The sequence below is a fragment of the Taudactylus pleione genome, unplaced genomic scaffold (genome assembly GCF_031769625.1).
Source record: "Taudactylus pleione unplaced genomic scaffold, aTauple2 ptg000009l, whole genome shotgun sequence".
Taxonomy (NCBI): Eukaryota; Metazoa; Chordata; class Amphibia; order Anura; family Myobatrachidae; genus Taudactylus; species Taudactylus pleione.
In genome coordinates, this window is record NW_028284412.1 from 4,208,496 (window position 1) to 4,231,825 (window position 23,330).

Consider the following 23,330-nt stretch of genomic DNA (forward strand, 5'->3'; position numbering starts at 1 on the left):
AATGTGTCGACCATTTTTGTGTCGACCTTTTTCATGTCGAACTTTTGACCCTGTCGATCTTTTGTACCTGTCAAACTTTTTACATGTCTAACTTTAGTGTGTCTGACTTTTGTCTGTGTCGAACTTTTATCCTTTTCTAACTATTAACTGTCTAGCATCTGGTGTCTATCTAGACATTGTCTAACTAATTACTGTCTGTCTATAGTCTGGAACCCCCATATACTTCTGTGCAGTAATGCAGATGGGGAAAAATGTTTGATATAGCAGAGTCTTTATAGTAGAGACCAACATCATTAATGTGCATGTAGTAATTACCACTTTGCATTGTCACAATTAGGTGGAGATGTATCAAACCTTGTAGAGATGAAATACCAAACAATCAGCCTGTAACTGTATTTTTAATAACAAAGGGGTTGATGTATCAAGCCGTTAAGTGATTGGAGAAGTGGGCCAGTGTAGAAGTTGCCCATAGCAACCAATAAGCTTCTGATTATCATTTAATAGAATTTTCTAGATAAATGCTTCATCCAAGCTTATTGGTTGCTATGGGCAACTTCTCCACTGGTCCATTTCTCCATGCTTTCCACTGCTTAATATATCAACACCAATGCCTGTATAACATCATAATTTGTGTTTTGAAAATTATAGAGATATATATATTTCAAATATTGAAGAGAGAAATAAAGTGGAGAAAGATTAAGTAAAAGGTTTTTTTTACAGTATGACTTTTTTGTTTCCACGTTACAGGATAATTATCCCTTACCGGAAACCTCTACAGGAGATGGATCCAACTTGGCTGTAATCAGTGTGTCACCCTCACTTTCCGGCATTCAAGATGGAGGTGGATTTAGGGGGCTGCTGTCTGCCTAGACGTGATGAGCCTTGAAACCAAAAACAGCATACAAATATTTGATCATGGAATATCATTGATACTCTCTAATGTTGTTTTGTAGACAATTTCTATAATAAATGACTGTATAGTATAATGCCTGTCCTTTCATCATCAGGCTGTAACGGCTGCCTTTCTGGAGGTTGTCTCCTAGGTGGAGCTGAAAATAAACAGGATATGAGTAAAGTATTAGATGTTTGTGACACATACTAGAGCATAATGTGTCCCTATCTTTATTGTGTAATTTAATCTAAATATGGGGCCACAACTAGGGGGGCACGTGCCCCGGGAACCAGACTTGAGGGCACCGAGGAGAGGCTGCCAAGGAGGGGGCCCTCACCTAGCTGCATGATGGAATCCCGGAGCCACACATTGGAATCAGCAGGCAGTAGCCTCAAGTGGGCATCTTAAGACAGGTTGATGGGCGTCTACATACACAAAGCGATCGCACACCAAGACATAGTGGGCGTGCTTATGCCTTATGCTTATTCCTTATCGCCTGCCGTGCCATCACTTAGCTGAATTTGCATAAGCTGGGTGCGAGCGAACGCATCTAGCGAGCGGGTCTGAATGAGCTCCTCAGTGCACTGCCAGCCGCCGGAGAGAGGAGGGGGCCTCGGATGGAGATTGCAAATGGGCCCCTTCTCTCTTGAAACGCCCCTGTGTGCAGCCTACGTATTGAACAGTCAATTTGTATCCACTTGTGGTTTGCTAACTGTGTATCCTACCTTGGATCTTATTTGTTTAATTGACCAATGTGTATACCAATTTCAGTGTGTAGAGGGGATTGTGTGGTCTTACTGGTAAGCTGGGTGGTTGTCCTGCAGCCGCTGGTAGAGAGAGCTGTATCCCCAGTGCACACTGCTGATGAGCTCCTTTCGGTGGTAATTCACTTTCCGGGGTCCACACTGTCAGGGCTGTTGAAGGTTTACACAATCCACACACTTCCTGGTTTGCAGTGGGAGTGTTAGGGGGTGTGTCTGATGCATTTTGCATAACCAATCACATTGTGCTTTGTCAGGGACATTGGATCTTGCATACAGGGGGTGTGTCTATTTGAAGGCTGCAATTGTTTTTCATTGGTCACGTTAAACATACATAGTAGAGACGAGAGGTTTCCCTGAAAAATTATACACCCGAACTTTGGGGTTTCTGAGATGAATGGAGTCCCGGCTCGGATCACTTTTGGGGTTCCAAGCAAAACCAAGTCCCGGCTCGGTTCTGCTGTAACTCGGTTTTAAAAAGCGAATCTCTGCTTTTGGCTTGTATGGTAAACAGGTCCAAATGACATGATTTTAGGTATTTTAAGAATATAAAACCGAAATTGGACCAAAACACTTGAGGGTGGTTTTGCCAAGACCAAAACAAAAACAGGTGGGTCCATGCATAAATAGACCTATAAATGTTTCAAACAAAGGTTGTAGCTCTGTCTGAGGTCAAGAAGAGTAAAAACATTCACTAATTCTGACTCTACATATTGTTACTGCTTACAAGTCGCTTGCTTAATTCTTGAATCAAATAAATGAGTCAAGATCACAATGCCTCTGGTCTTCTGGCAGACCAATTATCTGTGACTACAGCTGGTGCAGTATATTCTATGCAGAAATATTATGTACAGTATAGTACATGACAATTTGCCAAGTGCTTTGCTTTGCCCGACAAGATGGTGGTATTTTTGGAGGAACACAATTTTGTATTGAAAGGTTAAGGAGATAAGTCACATTTCTTGCTTTGCATGAGGGTAATAACACTTACATTTTATGCTGAATATATGTGGTCAATTCAACTGCGGGCAATGGCGACATTGGTCACGAGTAAATGTGTGCATATGCCACCAGAGCTGTAACTAGGGGTGTGTGACCGGTGCGGCAGCACAGAGTGCAGGGCTCTGTAGGCGACCCCATAACCACTCAATGCCCCTTGCTACTGGCTAGCAGGGTGCCTGGAATGGCAGCCAGTATTGCTGCGGCAGTGCCGCCTTTAGCGTCCTTTTGATGGTACAGGCAAGCACCTTGTCATAACTACAGCTTCTTCAAGACTCTGTGCAGTAACTGCAGTCCTTGGTGCCAGCGGCCCTGCTCCCCCTAAGCGCACCATCATGAGATCAAGACCAATGGGGTCAGGTACAGGGTGTTCAGAGCCCTTGTTACGATTCTGTAAGCTGCACTTACAAAAGTGGAGGTGGGGGGGTGTTATGCAGCCCAAGGATGCTGCAAATAAAAGTCTTCGATTTTGGGCGGTGTAACCGGGGAGATATGATGTGCCATTGTTGCCACTTCCACTCTATTGACACAGTACATCCTGGGCATAACGCACTATTGAATCGACCCTGAAGTTGGCAGAAACCATGTCTTGTACTATCTGGCATCTTGCACCTTCAAGTTGCACATGTAATATAGAAAGTCCTGAAGTTCTCTCCCTTTCTGTAATAGCTCAAGCCTTAAAAGATTATACAACGGCAAAGCTCACGTTGATGAACAGAGTGGATCTAAAGGGGCAGGAGGCTGATCATTAATGTGACGTATACATGCAAAATTGTTCCGCCACCAGATGAACCAAGACGTATCACTGTTGTGATTTGCAGTGTGCTTTGTGATTGAGGTGTACAGTACTATATATATATATAATTGTCATTATAAGGTTTATACTCTATACTATTGGTCTGATGGTATTGTACTGTATACTATATAATACTAATTACATCACCGGACTCTTCTGCATCTTATGGATAATATGGGGAATGTCCTGCATACATACGCCTATGGTATGGCGTGCACAGGGCGAAGCTGCAGCCATACCATAGCTATATGCAGAACAGCATACAGTACAGCTATATGCAGAACAGCATACAGTACACTCCGGATTGATGCCAGGCATAGGTCACATACACTTACGCTCATGTTTTAATCACTTTTTTTGGCACTACTATGGGGCATAAAATAAACTGCTGTGGAAAGAGGTGTCTCTCATGGAACACTGGGGTGGGGGCACCTTCAAAATGTTGCAATGGAGCGATCAAAGTTTTGGCTACATCACTAGACACATGGCGATGTCATGATGTACATAGAACAATTACATCTAAGCTTTCCACCCATACTGTACATGAGGGCTCCTCCATGTTGGCCAAGGCACTGAAAATGGCATGTTAGTAGACCAAGGGATTCATTTATTAAGCTGCAGTTTATTGTGTGGTTTGACAACTACTATAAATTACACACATTACTCAAATGAACTGGACAACATAGAGAATGCAGTATATAGCTGGGGTCTCAGGAACCAGCACAACTACACCTAAACTCAATAGGACCAGAGTCAATCAGGAGTATGAGTCCATCCTGGGACCAAATGTTCCAGCCAAATAACTACTTCTCGAGTAGTGTCAGGAAGAGCAGGACCACCGGCAACCAAATACGTCCGTGCCAGGATGAACATGGTGAAAGGAGATAGGAAAGGATGGAGACAATGGTTAACTGGAGTAAGCTGGGACAACGACCTCCACCCATATATGACATGACCTATCACTTTTTCAAGAAAATTGTGGGGCGCAAACCAACCATCATGTCCGGTAGTCCAGCAAACTGCTTGTTGTTGCAATACAATTCCCCCTCTATGTTGCATAAGTTACTTTGCACAGTAGAAGTACAGGATTGTAATTCCAAAAGTTGGGTCTCTATGGGGGACCGTGTAACTGCCAGCCTCGATATGCAGGCCACAGTTTCTCCCACTCCTTCTACCAATGGCACACCTCCCCCAGGCCATCTGAAATTCGCTGCTCATATTTGCCCACAGCATCAAGCACCTCCTGATGTGATGGCAGGTGGTGTAGATAGGATATCACCAGAGGCATCTGAGGGATTCTGCGAGGACGCTCTACGAATATCCCCTCTCGACTGAACAGAGGGCCAGATTCAGACCCGCTCGCGAGCGAAGGACGCTCGCAAGCGGGTCGAGGTTGGCCGAATGCGCATGCGCACGACGGAGCGAGCTCCGTCGTGCGCATGCGCGAGACCCGGCGAGCGACGAGGAATGCGTCGCTCCAGGTCTCGCACCAAAGGGGGCGTGCTGTCGATGGTGACTGACAGCACGCCCCCTTTGATGGGCGTGCCTGCCAGACGGAGGCGTTCCAATGGGAACGCCTACCGTCTGAGTCCGGCCCCACTGACATCAGTAGTGATGTCAGTGGGAGTGATTTTGGCTCTGACAGAGCCAAAATCACTCCAGGGCTTGCGGCAGCAAGACCCTACCGCAGGGTCTCGTCGCAAGCCCGATGGTCGCGATAGTCTTGACCATCGCGACCATCATCATGGACGCTCGCATAAGCTGTGGATGGTAACTCACAGCTATGCGAGAGTCCAAGAGGCCGCTCCATTTTTAGGGAGGAGGGCAAAACACAAATGTCAAACAATGTTACTCACAGGTGGGGAGAACTGCAGGGTAATGTACGTTTCAGAATATTATCCAGCTCTACATCCAGGGCTGGTGAGATATCCACGGAGGCCAGGTTCTGAAGGGGTGTGGCCTAATATGGGAGGAGTGGCCATGTCACCTACAACAAAATACATCTATGTAAAATACTATGTGCAGTGCCATTTGTCCTCCTCAACAGCTGACCCGGGCATTTAGTACCCACTCCGTCACTCTCTCAGCGAGCCTATTAACATCAGTGACATAAACTGCTACATCTACCTCAAATATAAATCACAAATATTTACAGATCAAAAGTTTTTAAACTTTTATTTTTTTAGTAGGGAAATATGCATCGTCTATAAGGAGTGCATACAATATAAAAAGAATAACCTCCCGAGTACAGCGGGTGTAGCCTCCTTGTCGTGCGCACTAAAAATAGATTATTTTATTTTATTAGCAGTTTTTTATATAGCGCAGCATATTCCATTGCGCTTTACAATTGTATTAAACAAGTTGCCAAAATATGCCAACAAAATCATCTATGCACAAGCAATGAAGAAAATACCAGTGGTAATAAATGTGTAATCAGCATCACCTGCAGCACCTTATTGCACCATCCCTCATGCACCCGCAATTTCTACGGCTTTCACAGGTGTATATGTCTCTTAATGCGGGCCTGCATCTGTTTGTAATTACACAGCACTTTGCCCTCGATAGACACACCCACACCCAGGGGTGTATCTATAATTGGTACAGGGTGTGCTGTGCACATGGGTCCCTGGGTCCAAGGGGGTCTCTGCTGTACACCCTACACCCATTTATTCAATACTTACCTCTCCAGTGGTAGCAGCGCTGTACGATTAACCAGCAATATGGCTCTGCGGCCATTTTCCCGGTGACTTGAGCAGTAGACTCTGTCACAGCACTAGATTCTACTAGTGCCTAGAGTCTACTGCTGCACTCCGTGCTCTGCTGGCCGCCAGGCAGGAGGAGGGGCCCTCATGGATATTGCACCAGTCCTTTGGTAGGTGCTATTTTCCATCAGAACATGGCCGCTGGGATAAGTGTAAGAGCTTCTTAAGACGCAGTGGCTGGCCATGACACGCTGGTCACCTCCCTGTTACCACAGAAAAACGCCCACTGTAATTGCCCCTCTCTGCATTCAAATGAGTTCTGCAGCTCTCGGCAGTCAGCTTTCATGCAGCATCAGGCCCAGAGGGAGGGAAGGTAACTGGTGATTAGTATAAAAGAGACAAATTTATTTAACCACAACTTCCGCATTGTTGTGAATATGTGAGCTGAGGGTGTCGGAGCATTTGGTAGAATCTCCCTATAATGTGCAATGAGTATGGGCAGTCTTCACTTTGCTGTTCTTTGTGTATTGTTTGTGTTTATGACAAAAGCTGTCTTTCCATCTCAATCCACAGGAACACAAAGCTGTGCATCAGGTGTGTCCTGAGGGCGCCTAACCAAGCAGTTGGGTGCTCTACCACAGGGGCATCTTAAGATAGGAGGGGGACCGTGTGCATTCCCTGTGCGGGGCCCCCTCCTCTCTCCCCGACGGCCGGCAGCTGACTAACACAGCTGGCCGCGCACTGACAGCCTCAGTATACTCCAGGCACTAATTTGTGCCCAGAGTCTACTGCACATGCTCAGATCACCAGGAAAATGGTGCGGCAGCCATTTTCCCAATGATTTCCTTACTGTGCATGCACAGAACGCTGGTAAAATTGCTCTGGCGGCCATTTTCAAGGCGTTTTGTGTAGCGCCTCTCGAGCTGACATGGGACTTGAGACGTAAGTATTAAAAAGTATGGGTGCAGAGTGTGCAGTGGGGCCCCCCTTGGACCCATTATATATACACCCCTGGCTCAGGAGGAGGAACCTGCCAGGGACATTCTGATAGTAAGCACCTGTCAGTCATCTTCTTCCCCCGAGTTCTTACATTACAATAATTTATATTCTATGAAATACATTAGAGACATAAGAAATACAACTTATTGAAGCACCAATTGCACAATGTATGACGGTATGACAGGGTGAGTCTCCCATATCCAAATATTACAAAATACGGGATATTTTTAGCATGACTGAGATAGTGACACGTTTGCTTTTTGATGGTTTAATCTACACAAACTTTGTTTGAGACACAAAATGATTGAAAATAATGTATAAAATGACCTGCAGACTGTGTGTATAACGTGTATATAAAACATAAATGTATTCTGTGTTTAGATTTGGGTCCAATTCCCAAGATATGTCATTATGGTATGCAAATATTCCAATATAAGGGTATTCCGATATTAAAATACCCCAAGCATTTTGGATATGGGACACAACCTGTACACTGTATAATGTAATTCTCAAACATATAATGGTGGATACACACTTCATAATATTATTTAGGGATTTGCACTACAAAAATATAACATATAATCAATATCAAAGCAGGTAACTAATATGTAAAGCAAAATATAGAAGAAAACTCCTAATTTGGGGGGGCACTCTTATTGAAATTACAGATAATTCAGTGATTAAATCATAACTTTTATTAAACTCTACACATAAAGAGAATAAATATTCACAATACTCAAAAACTTTAAATGTTAGGTGACACATAACGTGTTCCTAGCATTATTTATTACAATATAAAATAAGTATTAAATAAGTATTAAATAGGTTATACAAAATAATTTTTCCCGGATAACATCTTATCTGGAGAGAAATGGTGAGATATAGATATGCTTGTAAATAATTATGAATATATCCTAGTTTTTATATATAGCAAGTCATATAAAAAAACATCAGCGTCATATGCATCAGCAAAGTATAATTCAGTATCTACCAAGTATTTATAATCTAGCATATATCAATGGAAGCTTCAGATACACAAATGAGTCTGAATGGTTAATGCGCACACACACTCAGTAATAACACCTCAAATTTGGATATGTCAGCAATTCTAATCAATATTGCAGCCAAAACATAATAAGTTTCTCACGTTCAACTCGGGAAGATCTCCTACTGAGGAGCTGAAAGCTGAGGTCCCGGGTTGAGGAAGGAATCGGAGGTGAGGGTCCTGGATGTATGCAGGGGCGCAGAGAGGGGGGGTACTAACTACTCAGGCCTGGGCTTGCTAGAGGGTCCAGCACCGCCCCCCCTCCTACATCACAGCAGCCTAGCACACGCTGCTGTGTGCTGGGCTGCACTGGGAGACTGCTCGCGGCTGGTAAGAAGCAGCCACAGCAGTCTCCTATCTATGGCTGTGGGGGGAGCGATCAAGCTGCTTGTACCCCCCACTGGTTTTGCGTCGGGATGAGGGGGCACACTGCTCCCCCTCTCCAGCGCCACATTACGGCACTGCAAAAAAAAAATTTTTAACCTAAGGGGGCGTGACTACGCCTCCTGCGATTAGGTCACAACCCCTTTTACCCGGCCTCGGTGCAGCTCTTGGCGGTCCTGGATGTATGTCCTCCTCATCCACAAGTATCGAATGTTGATGAGACCTGACCAAAGGCATGGAGTCTAATTTGCTGGGAGGTGTTCATCAGTGACCCCTCCAAGCGGAATATGGGTTTAGCTGCACCCAGCAAGCAGGTCGCGGCCCTATGATCAGGTATCCGATACAAGTGGGAATTGGAGGGAGATAACACCAATGAGGCCCAGGAGGATGTACTTCTGGGAGAAGCACTAGCGAGGATTCTGTATCTCTCTGGTACTGTATTGGCACCGTAGAATAACTTCCAGGAGTAATACACTGAAGGGCAATGAATAAGGCCTACTGAGGACGTGGACGCACCACTAGCGCAGGAGAATGGCACTGTAGTTGTACTCAGATGTTAGACGGAGTACACGGGCTGGGAACTCAGATGCACCGCTGGCACAGGAGAGACTAGAAATGACTCAAGAGCGGAAGGAACCTGGAACGAAGTGACGGCAAGCATACACCAGTAGTAACTTCCTGCTGTCCAGAGCCCAGTTATATACCCTAAGGTAGCAGTCCATTGGAGGATAGTATCAGTTGACAACAACCATGCTACCATTGGATGAAGGGTCAGTCAGTTGATGAAGACCATCATGACACCCATGATGGCAACCTCAGTAACCAAGTCACAGAGCCACACATGGGAGTCCAAGTGAACCTAAGGCATAATTCTCAGCGCATCACTTGCTGCCGCACCTGACGTCTGACCGCTGGAGAAGTCAGGGGAAATAGGCGCTGGGGTGAGTAACGGCCGATCCTAGACCGTAACCTGACACAGCTCTTCTGTCGAAGAATAGAGATGAAAGGTACCCTCTATTAGCATTACATATAATAACTAAAAATGGCACAAGCACATAAGATACTTAATAGGATGCTGGAGACTGTTAATAATATACAGTCCTTATAACTTTCTGATACCAAGTATTAAGGAGTTTTACAGTTAATACTTTGATTTTTACTTCTAATAGGTCACATATGATCCATGACAACCATAGGAGTACACATATTCACAAATGGTCACTTGAGGATACAGATATTTTCAATAGGTCTCATATAAATTATAGCAACCATACACATTGGAACATATACATATTCCATAGACAAAAAAACTTACGGTTTCACATGTCCCATTAAGGCTCCTTAGACATGAACTGAAATTTCACAAAACCTACTGAATTTCTGCCACTCAACCTAAAAAAAGCTGACGCCTTAATGGACGTGTTCTTTGCGCAATACAGATATGGTAGGCCATCACACCCTCTGGTTAACTGCAGATTTAGCACTCTCACAGAGTAAGATTGCTGTCACACAAAATGGTGGAGATGGTCATTATGAGAACCTCGTTATGCCTTTTGGCTTATATAATGATCCCGCAGTGTTCCAGGAGTTTGTGAATGAAATTTTCCGAGATATACTTTATCAGTTTGTTATTGTTTTTCTTGATGACATTTTAATTTTTTCCAGGAATCTTCCAGCTCGCCTCTCTCAGCCAATGAGCGCTCCACATTGGGATTTTTATCGTGAAATCCCACAGCGGAGCAGTCATTCCGGTAGTACACTACTAAATTCGTGGGTCTGCGTATTTGCCTTTTTTTGTTTTGCCAAGCCCGGGGATGCTACATGGAATGAACAGGACGTGATCCACGTATAGGAGGAGGTGAGTATGGATTTTTTATTACAGGTACCTTATGGATATTCTACTGCACAAGTGGACGTGATGGCTTCAGGGATGCATAGGTGAGTATGTGAGATAGTGAGTGTACATGTGTGTGTGCATGTATGTTTTAATAAAAATGTGTGTCTTGTGTTTCTTTTAAAATTTATATTTATATATTTAATATATTTATTTAATATTTATTTTGCTGTGGAACTACAGGTACCAGTGGATCCCATAATGACCCGCATGCTGGTACTTGTACTTCTCGAAGTACCAGCATGCAAGGGAGGCTTGCTGGGACTTGTAGTTCCACAGAAAAAGACAATATTTACTGTCATCAAATGCACCACACTGAACACAAGCAACCCGGCACCCACCGATCCAGCCTGGGCTTGGGGTGGCCTGGTGAAGAAGACCCTTTTATTGGGGGGGGTCCCCAGCTCCCCAGGGATTCCCAGCCTGGGCTGATTAGCGGTCAGGGGTGATGCTGCTGCTGGGTGGCACGGTGAAAGGGCTCCCCTGACTGTGGCATTACCCACCCCCCCACTAGAAAGGGTCCGGTGCTGGTTCTGGTAAATACAGGGAAACCCCACACATTTTTTTCCCCTGTATTTCCAGAACCAGGACCAGCTCACAGCCAAGTGCTGGTTGCGCTGACCCCCTACGTCATTTGTCCTCTGTATTTTGGCAACCAGGACTGGTTCTGAAAAGCCCGGTGCTGGTTGTGTTTAATACAGGGGACCCCTACGTTGTTTGTCCCCTGTATTTAGCACTACCAGTACTGGGTCTCCAAAGCCTGAGGCTGGTTGTCCTTTTTTTTGGGGGGGGGGGCACGCTGATTTTTTTTTTTTTTTTTTACACAGGTTCAATTTTTTTTAAACACAGAGGCACAGACGGATCTCACTGATCCTGTCCAGGCAACTGTTTTTATTTTTTTATACACAGATGTAGACATCACGGATCTTCCTGATCCGTGCCTGCATCTGCCGCTAACACCCGCTACCTCCCCTGGGTCCTACTGCCTGCACCACTGCACCTGCACCACCGCTGCCGCTAATGCCCGTTACCTCCCGTGGGTCCTGCAGCCCGCACCACCACCGCCTGCACACTAACACCTGCACCGGCGCCGCTGATGCCCACTACCTTCCCCCGAGTCAAACTGCTGCTACAGCCCTCAAAAGACAACCATATCTGTGTGCCCAAGTGAAGCCACAGTGAGTACATCCCCCTGCTGGAGGCACCTACTGAGTTGAAACACCTTATCTATATAATGGTGCATTTGTGAGGCAATAGTTTAAAAACTGTAAGTTTCTAATTTACCTGAACCCCAAAAGCACCTACCCTGGAAAGATAGCTACCTAATAAGACAAACCCCAAGTCTAAATTCGCCCTGTACCCTGACATGCCTTCCCAAAAATCCCCCATAGAGAACAGCAGAAAAGTGGTCCTAATTGAGGGTCAGAAAAAATTGACAGTTGGAACTTTAGATTACTCCCAAATCCCAATTTTTTAAGTTTTTACCCTGAGATTTGGCATGCAGCACCGAGCGACAGTTCTTCCCATCCGTGCCAGATTTCAGCTTGGTACCTCCAATAGCTTCTGAGGTGTAGTGCCTTAAACACCATGCCCCCCCTCAGGAGTTCTCTAAGGGAGAATTCCGTTTTTTTATTCAGCCTTAATATAAGTACACTTATAATAATTCAGCATATTGGGGCTAATTCAGCAGAAGAGAGATTGCAAAGCGGTACACAAGCAGCTTTGCAATTCCGTCCTTGCAAATATGCAAATGCAGCACCCCTGCTGCATTTACGATCCCAGCACCAAGCGAAAGTGGGATAACCATTGGGATAACCATTGTGACCATCGGCCATGATGGTGGACGGTGCCGGCCAGCTGATCAAGCCTCAGTTTACGCAGTCTGTCTGGCTTGCGAGGCCAGGAAACTGCATCCGTGGATGCAGCCCCTGGCCTTGCCACCACCACAAAATGGATCTGACACGCCCTCGTTTCTGGGAACGCGTCCCCCCTCAATCAGACAGAAGCATAGAAGGGGCTGTGTGTGATCACGCAAATTCGTAGAACGGGTCCGGGTAAGAAATCTCCCTTAGAGCCGGGGGAGGGGGTTGAGAGAGAGATGCCATATTCTACGTAAAACATGGACCTCTGAATTTAGACCAATGTAATGGATGAGCTGTCGTATTTACAAATATGACATAAGTCAATATCACCCTCTTCTATAGCGAATTGAGGGAAGACATATAAAATTGCACAGACGATATAAGTATCTACAGTGTGCTACATTACATCAGCATCGATTACAACATCGGTAACATCAGTGTCAGTTAATCGTGACCTGCCAATACAAACCGTGTACTAACCAGTTCAGTATAATACCTATTAGGCACATACTGTACACATAGGTTCATTAATCCATAGTGCAGTTAGTAGGTAAGATCACATAGTTGATTTGTTCATTCGATGCTGAGTACCAGGATCCCTCTCATTCATCCTATATTGTTCACGACAGGAATTCCCTTGACATGACACAACACATAGGCCATAAAAGTGAGAAGGATATCCCATACAAACAGGGCTATATTTTATTTATTTATTAACAGTTTCTTCTATAGCGCAGCATATTCCATTGTGCTTTACAATTGTAAACATTAATAGAACAAAACTGGGTAATAACAGACAGATATATAGGTAGGAAAGCCCTGCTCGCAAGCTTACAATCTATAGGAATTAGGCATTGATACACAAGGATAGGTGCTATATACTGCATTTTGGTCCAGCCAGAATGCACAGTTTCTTGGTTGGCTGCATGATCAAGGATATTTGTGGCACTTGAATTACGAGGTAAACTCCTTTCTTGGGCTCATAAATTTCATTTCGCTGGATATCCAGGGGTTCATAAAATGTATTAATTTCTGCAACATTCATATTGGTGGTCCTCCATGAAAAAAGATACTCAAGAGTTTATACGTTCTTGTTCTAAATGTGTAAAACATAAATCCTCCCGGCAGTCTCCTGTGGGTCCCATCCAACCGCTACCCATCCCTACCCAACCATGGACCCATCTTTCCATGGATTTTATTACAGATCTTGCCGATCCAGGGGGTGTACGGTTATTTGGGTAGTGGTGGATCGTTTTACCAAAATGGCTCATTTGTGTCCTTTGGCACGACTTCCATCAGCCCCCAAACTAGCACAAATTTTTATCAAGGAGATATTCCGTCTTCATGGACTTCCTTCTGAAATAGTGTCTAATCGTGGTGTTCAGTTTGTTGCTCGTTTTGGAGGGCGTTATGTACGTCATTACAAAGTAAATTGCAATTTTCTTCTGCATATCATCCTCAGTCAAATGGACAAACCGAAAGAGTGAACCAGGATTTGGAGACCTTCTTGAGAATGTATATTTCCTCTTCTCAAGATGACTGGATGGATTTTTTGCCATGGGCTGAGTTTGCCCATAATTTTCACTATTTGTCTGGTGTAAGTCCCTTTTTCGACAACTGTGGCCGGCATCCTCGAGTTCCTGAGCTTCAATCAGTTCCTACAGTGGACGTTCCGGCAGCCAAAAGCTACTCTCCACCATTTTTCTGGAATTCGGAGACAGGTACATAAGTGTCTTAGGAAAGCCCTCTCATAATTATAAAATTTTTGCTGATAGAATATGTTCGGCTGTTCCTAAGTTTTCTGTCGGTGATCGTGTCTGGTTGTCCACTAGAAATCTTCAACTTAAGTACCCACTATGAAATTTGCCACCCGGTATATTGGGCCTTTCCGTATTGTAAAAATTATCAATCCAGTGGCATGTAAGTTACAGTTACCTCTAACTATGCGTGTACCTAACTCCTTTCATATCTCCTTGCTTAGACCATTGATTCTTAACCGGTTTCATGACAGCTTGCCTAAAGTACCTCCTATAACAACTTCTCGAAGAGTGGAGTCTGAGATTGATAAGATTCTGGATTCACGTAAGCATCAAAATCTGTTGCAATATCTGGTAGACTGGAAGGGCTACGGCCTGGAGGAGAGATCTTGGATTAAAGACTCTGATGTCCATGCTCCTTACTTGATACATCATTTTCATGCTAAAATTTCCTTTTAAACCTGGTGGGTGTTAAGAGACCACCCAAAAAGGGGGGGGGGTACTGTCAGGACTTTGACTATTTCAGTACATAAAGATAAACTACACTTGTCAAAGTTCCATTGTGGTTGTTGGAGGATCTATCCTGGTTACTGCCATTCATCACATGCAGTGTGCAGAGTGTTAAAGTGATCATCTGTTTCTTAGGTGTTGTCAGGTTGTTGGGATTCCTTGATTGCTTATTACTCCAAACCTAATTCTACTTGGGTCACATGTTCTGAACTTCCTATGGATCACAGACCTCTAGTATAAAGCCTGTTACTAACTATGCCTCATTGTCTGTGCAATGTTACTTTCAGGTCTTCCTTGGACTCCTGCCAGATCCCCGCTGTGCCTGGTGTATGCTGTGGACGTCGCTACATTCCTACTCATGTTCAGATTATCAGCTACACTACAGGGCTCAGCATTGCCATTGTCTTTCCGTTGTTATCCTGATCTATTATTGCTTTTCCATTCTACGCTACACAATTTGGTTTACTTGTTAATATTGACTCATACGGACACTGGGGTTACTTCTTCTACAGTTGCAAACTGCACCGTTACAGTCTATCCTCATCGGAACCCCATCACATCGCAGGGCTCAACCCTTCATCCTGTCGCAGGGCTCAACCCTGCTCCGGACCTTCATTACACTGCAGTGCTCAACCCTGCTTCGGACCTTCATTACGCCGCAGGGTTCAACTCTGCTTCGGACCTTCATCCTGCCGCAGGACTCAACCCTGCTCCGAACCTTCATTATGCCGCAGGGCTCAACCCTGCTCCAGACCTTCATCACATTGCAGGGCTCAACCCAGTTCCGGACCCTCATCCCGTCTCAACCCTGTTCCGGTCCCTCATCATGTCTCAGGGATCAACTCTATTCTGGACCATCATCACATCTCAGGGCTCAACCCCGTTCCGGACCCTCATCACGTCTCAGGGCTCAACCATGTTCCAGACCCTCATCACATCTCAGGGCTTAAGCCTGTTCCGGATCTTCATTATGTTTCAGGGCTTAACCTCATTCCGAATCTTGTTACATCTCAGGGCTCAACCCTGTTCCGGACCTCCGTCACGATACAGGGCTCAACCCTGTTATTGACCTCCATACTATCCTGAGGCCCTAGCTTCGTGTCGGACTCAGGGTTTTACCCCTGCACCTGTTAGTGTATGTCATGAACTTTGTGTTATTGAGATTTAATGTGGAACTTTGCCATACAGTTTTTGTTCTTGAATAAATTCTATTTACTTTTATTTCATGCTAGTGATATTTCATGAAAAGGTCATTCCTAAAACAACCTCAGTTCATACTACCTAGTAAGCCTGAATCTTCCCAGGAGTATTAAGTGTCTGTAGCCATGACAGAGAGAACTGTTGAGAGAAAAGTATAGCTAAAAAAATGTGTATAAAAAGATAAATGTAAAGAGGGAGCTATAGAGAAAAGTAAAAAAATGGAGAGAGAGAACTGTTTAGAGAAATGTATAGATAAAGAAATGTGTATAAAGACCGAGAGAATGAAAAGATGGAGAGAGAGAAATGTTAAGATAGGGAGAGAGAGAACTGTTTAGATAAATTTATAGATAAAGAAAAGTGTATAAGAGAGAGAGAGAAATGTAAAGAAAGGGAAAGATAGTACTGTTTAGATGGAGAAATGTATAAAGAAATGGGTATAAAGAGAGTATGTAAAGATGGATATAGAGAATTGTTAAGAAAGGGAGAGAGAGTACTGCTTAGAGAAATGTATAGATAAAGAAATGTGTTTGAAGAGAGAGAGACATGTAAAGATGAAGCGATAAAGAAATGTAAAGAAATGGAGAGAGAGAACTGTTTAGACAGAGAAATGTATAGATAAAGAAATGTGTACAAAGAGAGAAAGAGATATATAAAGATGAAGCGATAGAGAAATGTAAAGAAAGGGAAAGAGAGAACTATTTAGAGAAATGAGGAGATAAAGAAATGTGTATAGAAACAGAGAGAATGTAAAGTATAAGAGAGAAATGCTAAGAAAGGGAGAGAGAACTGTTTAGAAAGATAAATGTATAGATAAAGAAATGTGTATAAAGAGAGAGAAATGTAACTATGTTGAGAAATGTATAGATAAAGAAATGTGTATAAAGAGAGAAATGTAAAGATGTTGAGAAATGTAAAGATGAAGAGATCGAGAAATGTTAAGAAAGGGAGAGAGAGAACTGTTTAGATAGAGAAATGTATAGATAAAGAAATGTGTATAAAGAGAGAGATAATGTAAAGATGTTGAGAAATGTAAAGATAGAGAAATGTATAAATAAAGAAATGTGTATAAAGAGAGAAATATAAAGATGAAACGATAGAGAAATGCTAAGAAAGGGAGCAACAGAACTGTTTAGACAAAGAAATGTATAGATAAAGAAATGTGTATAAAGAGAGAGAAATTTAAAGATGTTGAGAAATGTAAAGATAGAGAAATGTATAAAGAAATGTGTATAGAGAGATATATAAAAATGAAGCGATAAATGCTAAGAAAGGGAGTGAGAGAACTGTTTAGATGGAAAAAAGTATAAAGAAATGTGTATAAAGAGAGAGAGAAAAGTAAAGATGAAGAGATAGACAAATGTTAATAAAGGGAGAGAGAGAACTGTTTAGACAGAGAAATGTATAGCTAAATAAATGTGTACAAAGAGAGAAAGAGATATATAAAGATGAAGCGATAGAGAAATGTAAAGAAAGGGAAAGAGAGAACTATTTAGAGAAATGTGGAGATAAAGAAATGTGTATAAAGACAGAGAGAATGTAAAGTAGAAGAGAGAAATGCTAAGAAAGGGAGAGAGAGAACTTTTTAGATAGAAAAATGTATAGCTAAAGAAATGTGAATAAAGAAAAATATAAAGATGAAGCGATAGCTGTTAAGGAAAAGAGAGAGAACTGTTTAGAGAGATGTATAGATAAAGAAATGTGTATAAATAGAGAGAAATGTAAAGATAGTGAAATGTATAGGTAAAGAAATATGTATAATGAGAGAGAAATGCTAAGAAAGGGAGAGAGAAAACTGTTTAGAAGGAGAAATGTATAAAGAAATGTGTATACAGAGAGAAATGTAAAGCTGATTAGATCGAGAAATGTTAAGAAAGGGAGAGAGAGCCGTTTAGAGAAATGTATAGATCAAGAAATGTGTAAAGGGAGAAATATACAGATGAAGAGATATAGAATTGTAAAGAAAGGGAGAGAGAGAGAAATGTATAGATAAAGAAATGTGTAAAGAGAGAAATGTAAAGATGTTGAGAAATGTAAAGATGAAGAGAGAGAGAATTGTTAAGGAACAGAGTGAGAACTGTTTAGATAGAGAAATGTATAGATAAAGAAGTTTGTATAAAGAGAGCGAGAAATGTAAAGATGATGAGAACTGATTAGAGAAATGTAGCTAAAGAAATGTCTATAAAGAAAGAGAAATGTAAAGTTTAAGCGATGGAGAATTGTTTAGAAAGGGAGAGAGAGAACTGTTTAGATAGAGAAATGTATAGATAAAGAAATGTGTAGAGAGAGAAATGTAAAGATGAAGAGATATAGAAAAGTAAAGAAAGAGAGAGTGAACTGTTTAGATGAATTTATAAAGAAATGAGTATAAAGAGAGAGAATGTAAAGATGAAGAGATAGAGAATTATTAAGAAAGGGAGAGAGAGAACTGTTTATAAAAATGTATAGATAAAGAAATGTGTATAAAGAGAGAGAGAAATGTAAAGATGAAGCGACAGAGAAATGGTAAGAAAGGGAAAGAGAACTGTTTAGACAGAGTAATGTATGGATAAAGAAATTTGTATAAAGAGAGAGAAATGTAAAGATGAAGAGAAAATTGTTAAGAAAGGGAGAGAGAGAAGTGTTTAGATAGAGAAAAGTATAGATAAAGAAATGTGTATAAAGAGAGAAATGTTCAGATGTTGAGAAATGTAAAGATAGAGAAATCTATAGATAAAGAAATGTGTATAAAGAGAAAGAATGAAAGATGAAGAGATAGAGAAATGTATAAAGAAATTTGTATAAAGACAGAGAAAAGTAAAATTGAAGAGATAAGACAAATGTTAAAAAAGGGAGAGAAAGAACTGTTTAGACAGAGAAATGTATAGAAAAAGAGATGTGTATAAAGAGAGAAATGTAAAGATGAAGAGAGAGAGAATTGTTAAGAAAGGAAGAGAGAGAACAGCTTAAACAGAGAATTGTATAGATAAAGAAATGTGTATAAAAAGAGAGATAAAAGTAAAGATGAAGCAATAGAGAAATGGTAAGAAAGGGAGAGAGAAAAATGTAAATAGAGAAATGTATAGATAAAGAAATGTGTATAATGACAGAGACAATGTAAAGATGAAGACAGAGAAAAGTTTAGAAAGGGAAAGAGAGAACTGTTTAGATAGAGAAATGTGTAGACAAAGAAATGTGTATAAAGAGAGATAGAATGTAAAGATGAAGAGATAGAGAATTGTTAGAAAAGGGAAAAAACCATATAGATAGAGAAATGTATAGATAAAAAAAATGTGTAAAGAGAGAGAAATGTAAAGATGTTGAGAAATGTAAAGATAGAGAAATCTGCAGATAAAGAGATGTGTATAAAGAGAGAAATGTAAAGAAGAAGCGGTAAGAAAGGGAGACAGAGAACTGTTTAGATAGAGAAATGTATAGATAAAGAAATGTACATAAAGAGAGAAATGTAAAGATGAAGCGATATACAAATGTTAAGAAAGGTAATGAGAGAACTGTTTAGATAAATGTATAGATATGTGTATAAAGAGAGAGAGTAATGTAAAGATGAAGCGATAGAGAAATGTTAAGATAGGGAAAGAGAACTGGTTAGAGAAATTATAAATAAAGAAATGTGTATAAAGACAGAGAGAAAAGTAAAGATGTTGAGAAATGTAAAGATAGAGAAATGTGTATAAATAGAGAAAGGTAAAGATGTTTACAAATGTAAATATAGATAAATGTATAGATAAAGAATTGTGTATAAAGAGAGAAATGTAAAGATGAAGAGATATAGAAATGTTAAGAAAGAGAGAGAGAACTGTTTAGAGAAATGTAGAGATAAAGAAATGTGTAAAGGGAGAAATATAGAAATGAAGAGATATAGAATTTTAAAGAAAGGGAGAGAGAGAAATGTGTAGACAGAGAAATGTATAAAGAAATGTTTATAAAGAAAGAGAAATGTAAAGATGTTGAGAAATGTAAAGATAGAGAAATGTAGAGATAAAGAAATGTGTATAAATAGAGTGAGAAATTTAAAGATGTTGAGAAATGTAAAGAGAGAAATGTAAAGAAGACATAGAGAAATGGTAAGAAAGGGAGAGAGAGAACAGTTTAAATAGAAAACTGTATAGATAAAGAAATGTGTATCAAGAGAGAGAGAAATGTCAAGATGTTGAGAAATGTAAAGATAAGAGAAACGTATTGTCGCGAAATGACAGATTCTGCGCCCAAACCGGCAAACTGCGCAGGATACATAATTGATATAAACATGTAATTTGTTGTTTCTTTGTGTTTCTTTAAATTGGTATAGGCATGTAACTTGCCATTTTGTTGACTTGTAATGATACTCATGTGTGAAGGGTGGCTAGGCTTTGATCATAGACTGAAGAGAGGTTATAGGAAGTTGTATTCCTATCCAGCCATAAATGTCAAATGACACTGTTTACATGTATGTACATCTATCTATTCTCTGTAGAAGAAATGCTTTTCAACTTGTATAACTGAGAGTTAATGGACTGGCTAGTGTTTACTTATTGCCCTAGGCTCAGGGTACAAGTTGTTAATGTCTGTGGTTTCCTCACTGGAAGCAGGGATCAAAGTGTAGAGCCTGGTTATAACCCACAGTGGTTCAGGCTTACAGGCCAAGAGACAGACTGATCAGCCAGGTGTCAAATCTTTCCCCTAGCCATCTGTAAGAAATGTCCAGTTCTTTCGACACAAGCCTAATCTCTGAGCTACAAACAGGATGGAGTGAGCAAAGATTAATTAAATGAACTAACTCTTGCTCAATTGACCAAGAAACCTTGTGTATTTCGTCACCTAAGTCCAGGGGTATGTTTATTGACATAAGACTTAAAGCTAAATTTCAAAATAGGGCTGAAAGGTAATTAAAACAACCCCTGTCCGAATGAGAGAGAGACCCCAAAAATCCAACCAGCTGGACAACCCTTTCTGAGTTGACAAGGGTTAAAATCACCTCAGGGAGGGGGGTCGGGGGGTGCATGGAGAAACAGGTATAAAAACTGTTTCTGAGTCATTGTTCTTTCTGAGGGGCTATTGTTAAAGGTACAGACTGAATCAGAGATCGTCATTAGGGGCTGCCCTGTCCGCCAAATCACATAAGATAACGGTGATGTTCATTTTCCTTTATTTTATTTCTTAAATTGTAAGTAACTTGTGTGCAACCTTTTATTTAATATTATTATAATCTTGTAATTTTTTGTAACTAAGCTTTGAAGGTATACTTGAAAACATTAATTCTAGTTCTGGAACTGTGTTTTATGACCCAAACGCCTCATGTTTGGCATGTAACCTATATTTAAATAATGTTAAGTTGTGTGTACAGGTGAGAGCAGAAGCTTGCCTTAAGCTTTAGCGTTAAATTGGTCTGCTGCTGGTAGCAGATACCGGAGTAAATAACCAGAAGCGCTGAGGTAACTGGTATGAGTCACGGGCGGCGATTCTCAGATTGGCATATCTGGAGAGATCGGCCGGAGGTCCGTGACACGTATAGATAAAGGAATGTGTATAAAGAGAGAGAATGTAAAGATGAAGAGATGGAGAATTGTTAAGAAAGGGAGAGAGAGAACTGTTTAGAGAAATGCATAGGAAAAAAATGTGTATAAAGAGAGAGAAATGTAAAGATGTTGAGAAATGTAAAGACAGAGAAATGTTTATAAAGATAGAGAGAAATGTGAAGATGAAGAGAGAGAGAAATGTAAAAATTATGAGAAATGTATAAATAAAAAAATTTATAGATAAAAGAAATGTGTATAAAGAGAGAGAGAGAAATGTAAAGATGAAGCGATAGAGAAATGTTAAGATAGGGAAAGAGAACTGTTTAGAGAAATTTATAAATAAAGAAAAGTGTATAAAGACAGAGAGAAAAGTAAAAATGTTGAGAAATGTAAAGATAGAGAAATGTGTAGATATAGAAATGTGTATAAAGAGAAAGAAATGTAAAGAAAGGGAGAGAGAGAATTGTTTAGATGGAGAAATCTATAAAGAAATGTGAACAAAGAGAGAAATGTAAAGCTGAAGAGATATAGAAATTTTAAGAGAGAGAGAACTGTGTAGAGAAATGTATAGATAAAGAAATGTGTAAAGGAAGAAATATAGAAATGAAGAGATATAGAATTGTAAAGAAAGAAATGTAAGAAAGGGAGAGAGAGAAATGTTTAGATAGAGAAATGTAGAGATGAAGAGACATAGAAGTGTAAAGAAAGTGAGATTGAGAACTGTTTATAGAAATGTATTGAAAGAGAAATGTGTAGAAAGAGAAAGAGGAAAGTAAAGATGTAGACAAATTTAAAGATAGAGAACTGTATAAAGAAATGTGTATAAAGACAGAGAGAAATGTAAAGATGTTGAGAAATGTAAAGATAGAGAAATGCATAGATAAAGAAATGTGTATGATAAGAGAGAGAAATGTAAAGATGAAGCTACAGAGAAATGGTAAAAAATGGAAAGAGAACTGTTTAGGAAGAGAAATGTATGGATGAAGAAATGTGTATAAAGAGAGAAAGAAATGTAAAGATGTTGAGAAATGTAAAGATAGAGAAATGTATAGATAAACAAATGTGTATAAAGAGACAGAATGAAAGATGAAGAGATAGAGAAATGTATGAAGAAATGTGTATAAAGAGAGAGAAAAGTAAAGATGAAGAGACAGACAAATGTAAAGAAAGGGAGAGAGAAAACAGCTTAAACAGAGAATTGTATAGATAAAGAAATGTGTATAAAAAGAGACAGAAAAGTAAAGATGAAGCGATAGAAAAATGGTAAGAAAGGGATAGAGAGAAAAATTTAAAAATAGAAATGTATAGATAAAGAAATGTATATAAAGAGAGAGAAATGTAAAGATGTTGAGAAATGTAAAGACAGAAATGTATAGAAAAAGAAATGTGTATAAAGAGAGAGAGAAAGGTAAAGATATTGAGAAATGTAAAGAGAGAGAGATGTAGAGATAAAGACAGAGACAATGTAAAGATGGAGAGAAAAGTTTAGAAAGGGAGAGAGAGAACTGTTTAGATAGAGAAATGTATAGACAAAGAAATGTGAGTAAAGAGAGAGAATGTAAAGATGAAGAGATAGAGAACTGTTAAGAAAGGGAGAGAACCATATAGATAGAGAAACGTATAGATAAAAAAATGTGTGTAAAGAGAGAGAAATGCAAAGATAGCGAAATCTGCAGATAAAGAAATGTGTATAAAGAGAGAAATGTAAAGAAGAAGAGAGAGAAATGGTAAGAAAGGGAGAGAGAAAACTGTTTAGATAGAGAAATGTATAGATAAAGAAATGTGCAAAAAGAGTGAGAAATGTAAAGATGAAGCGATAGACAAATGTTAAGAAAGGGAGAGAGAGAACTGTTCAGATAAATGTATAGAAATGTGTATAAAGTGAGAGAGAAATGTAAAAATGTTGAGAAATGTATAGATAGAAAAATGCATAGATAAAAGACAGGTGTATAAAGAGAGAGAAAGAAATGTAAAGATGAAGCGATAGAGAAAAGTTAAGATAGGGAAAGAGAACTGTTCAGAGAAATTTATAAATAA

At 40.5% G+C, this 23,330-nt stretch overlaps 1 long non-coding RNA gene across 1 annotated transcript in view; it reads right to left on the reverse strand.

Annotated features, from left to right (window-relative positions):
* Positions 1-991: 991 nt before the first annotated feature.
* Positions 992-23,330, reverse strand: part of LOC148542721 (uncharacterized) — a 154,555-nt gene continuing 132,216 nt past the window's right edge. Inside the window, exons 6-7 of the long non-coding RNA XR_015877050.1 lie at positions 5,305-5,435; positions 992-1,049 (exon numbers count right to left, since the gene is read on the reverse strand). This is a non-coding gene — a long non-coding RNA (uncharacterized LOC148542721). The remainder of the gene's footprint in view (positions 1,050-5,304; positions 5,436-23,330) is intronic.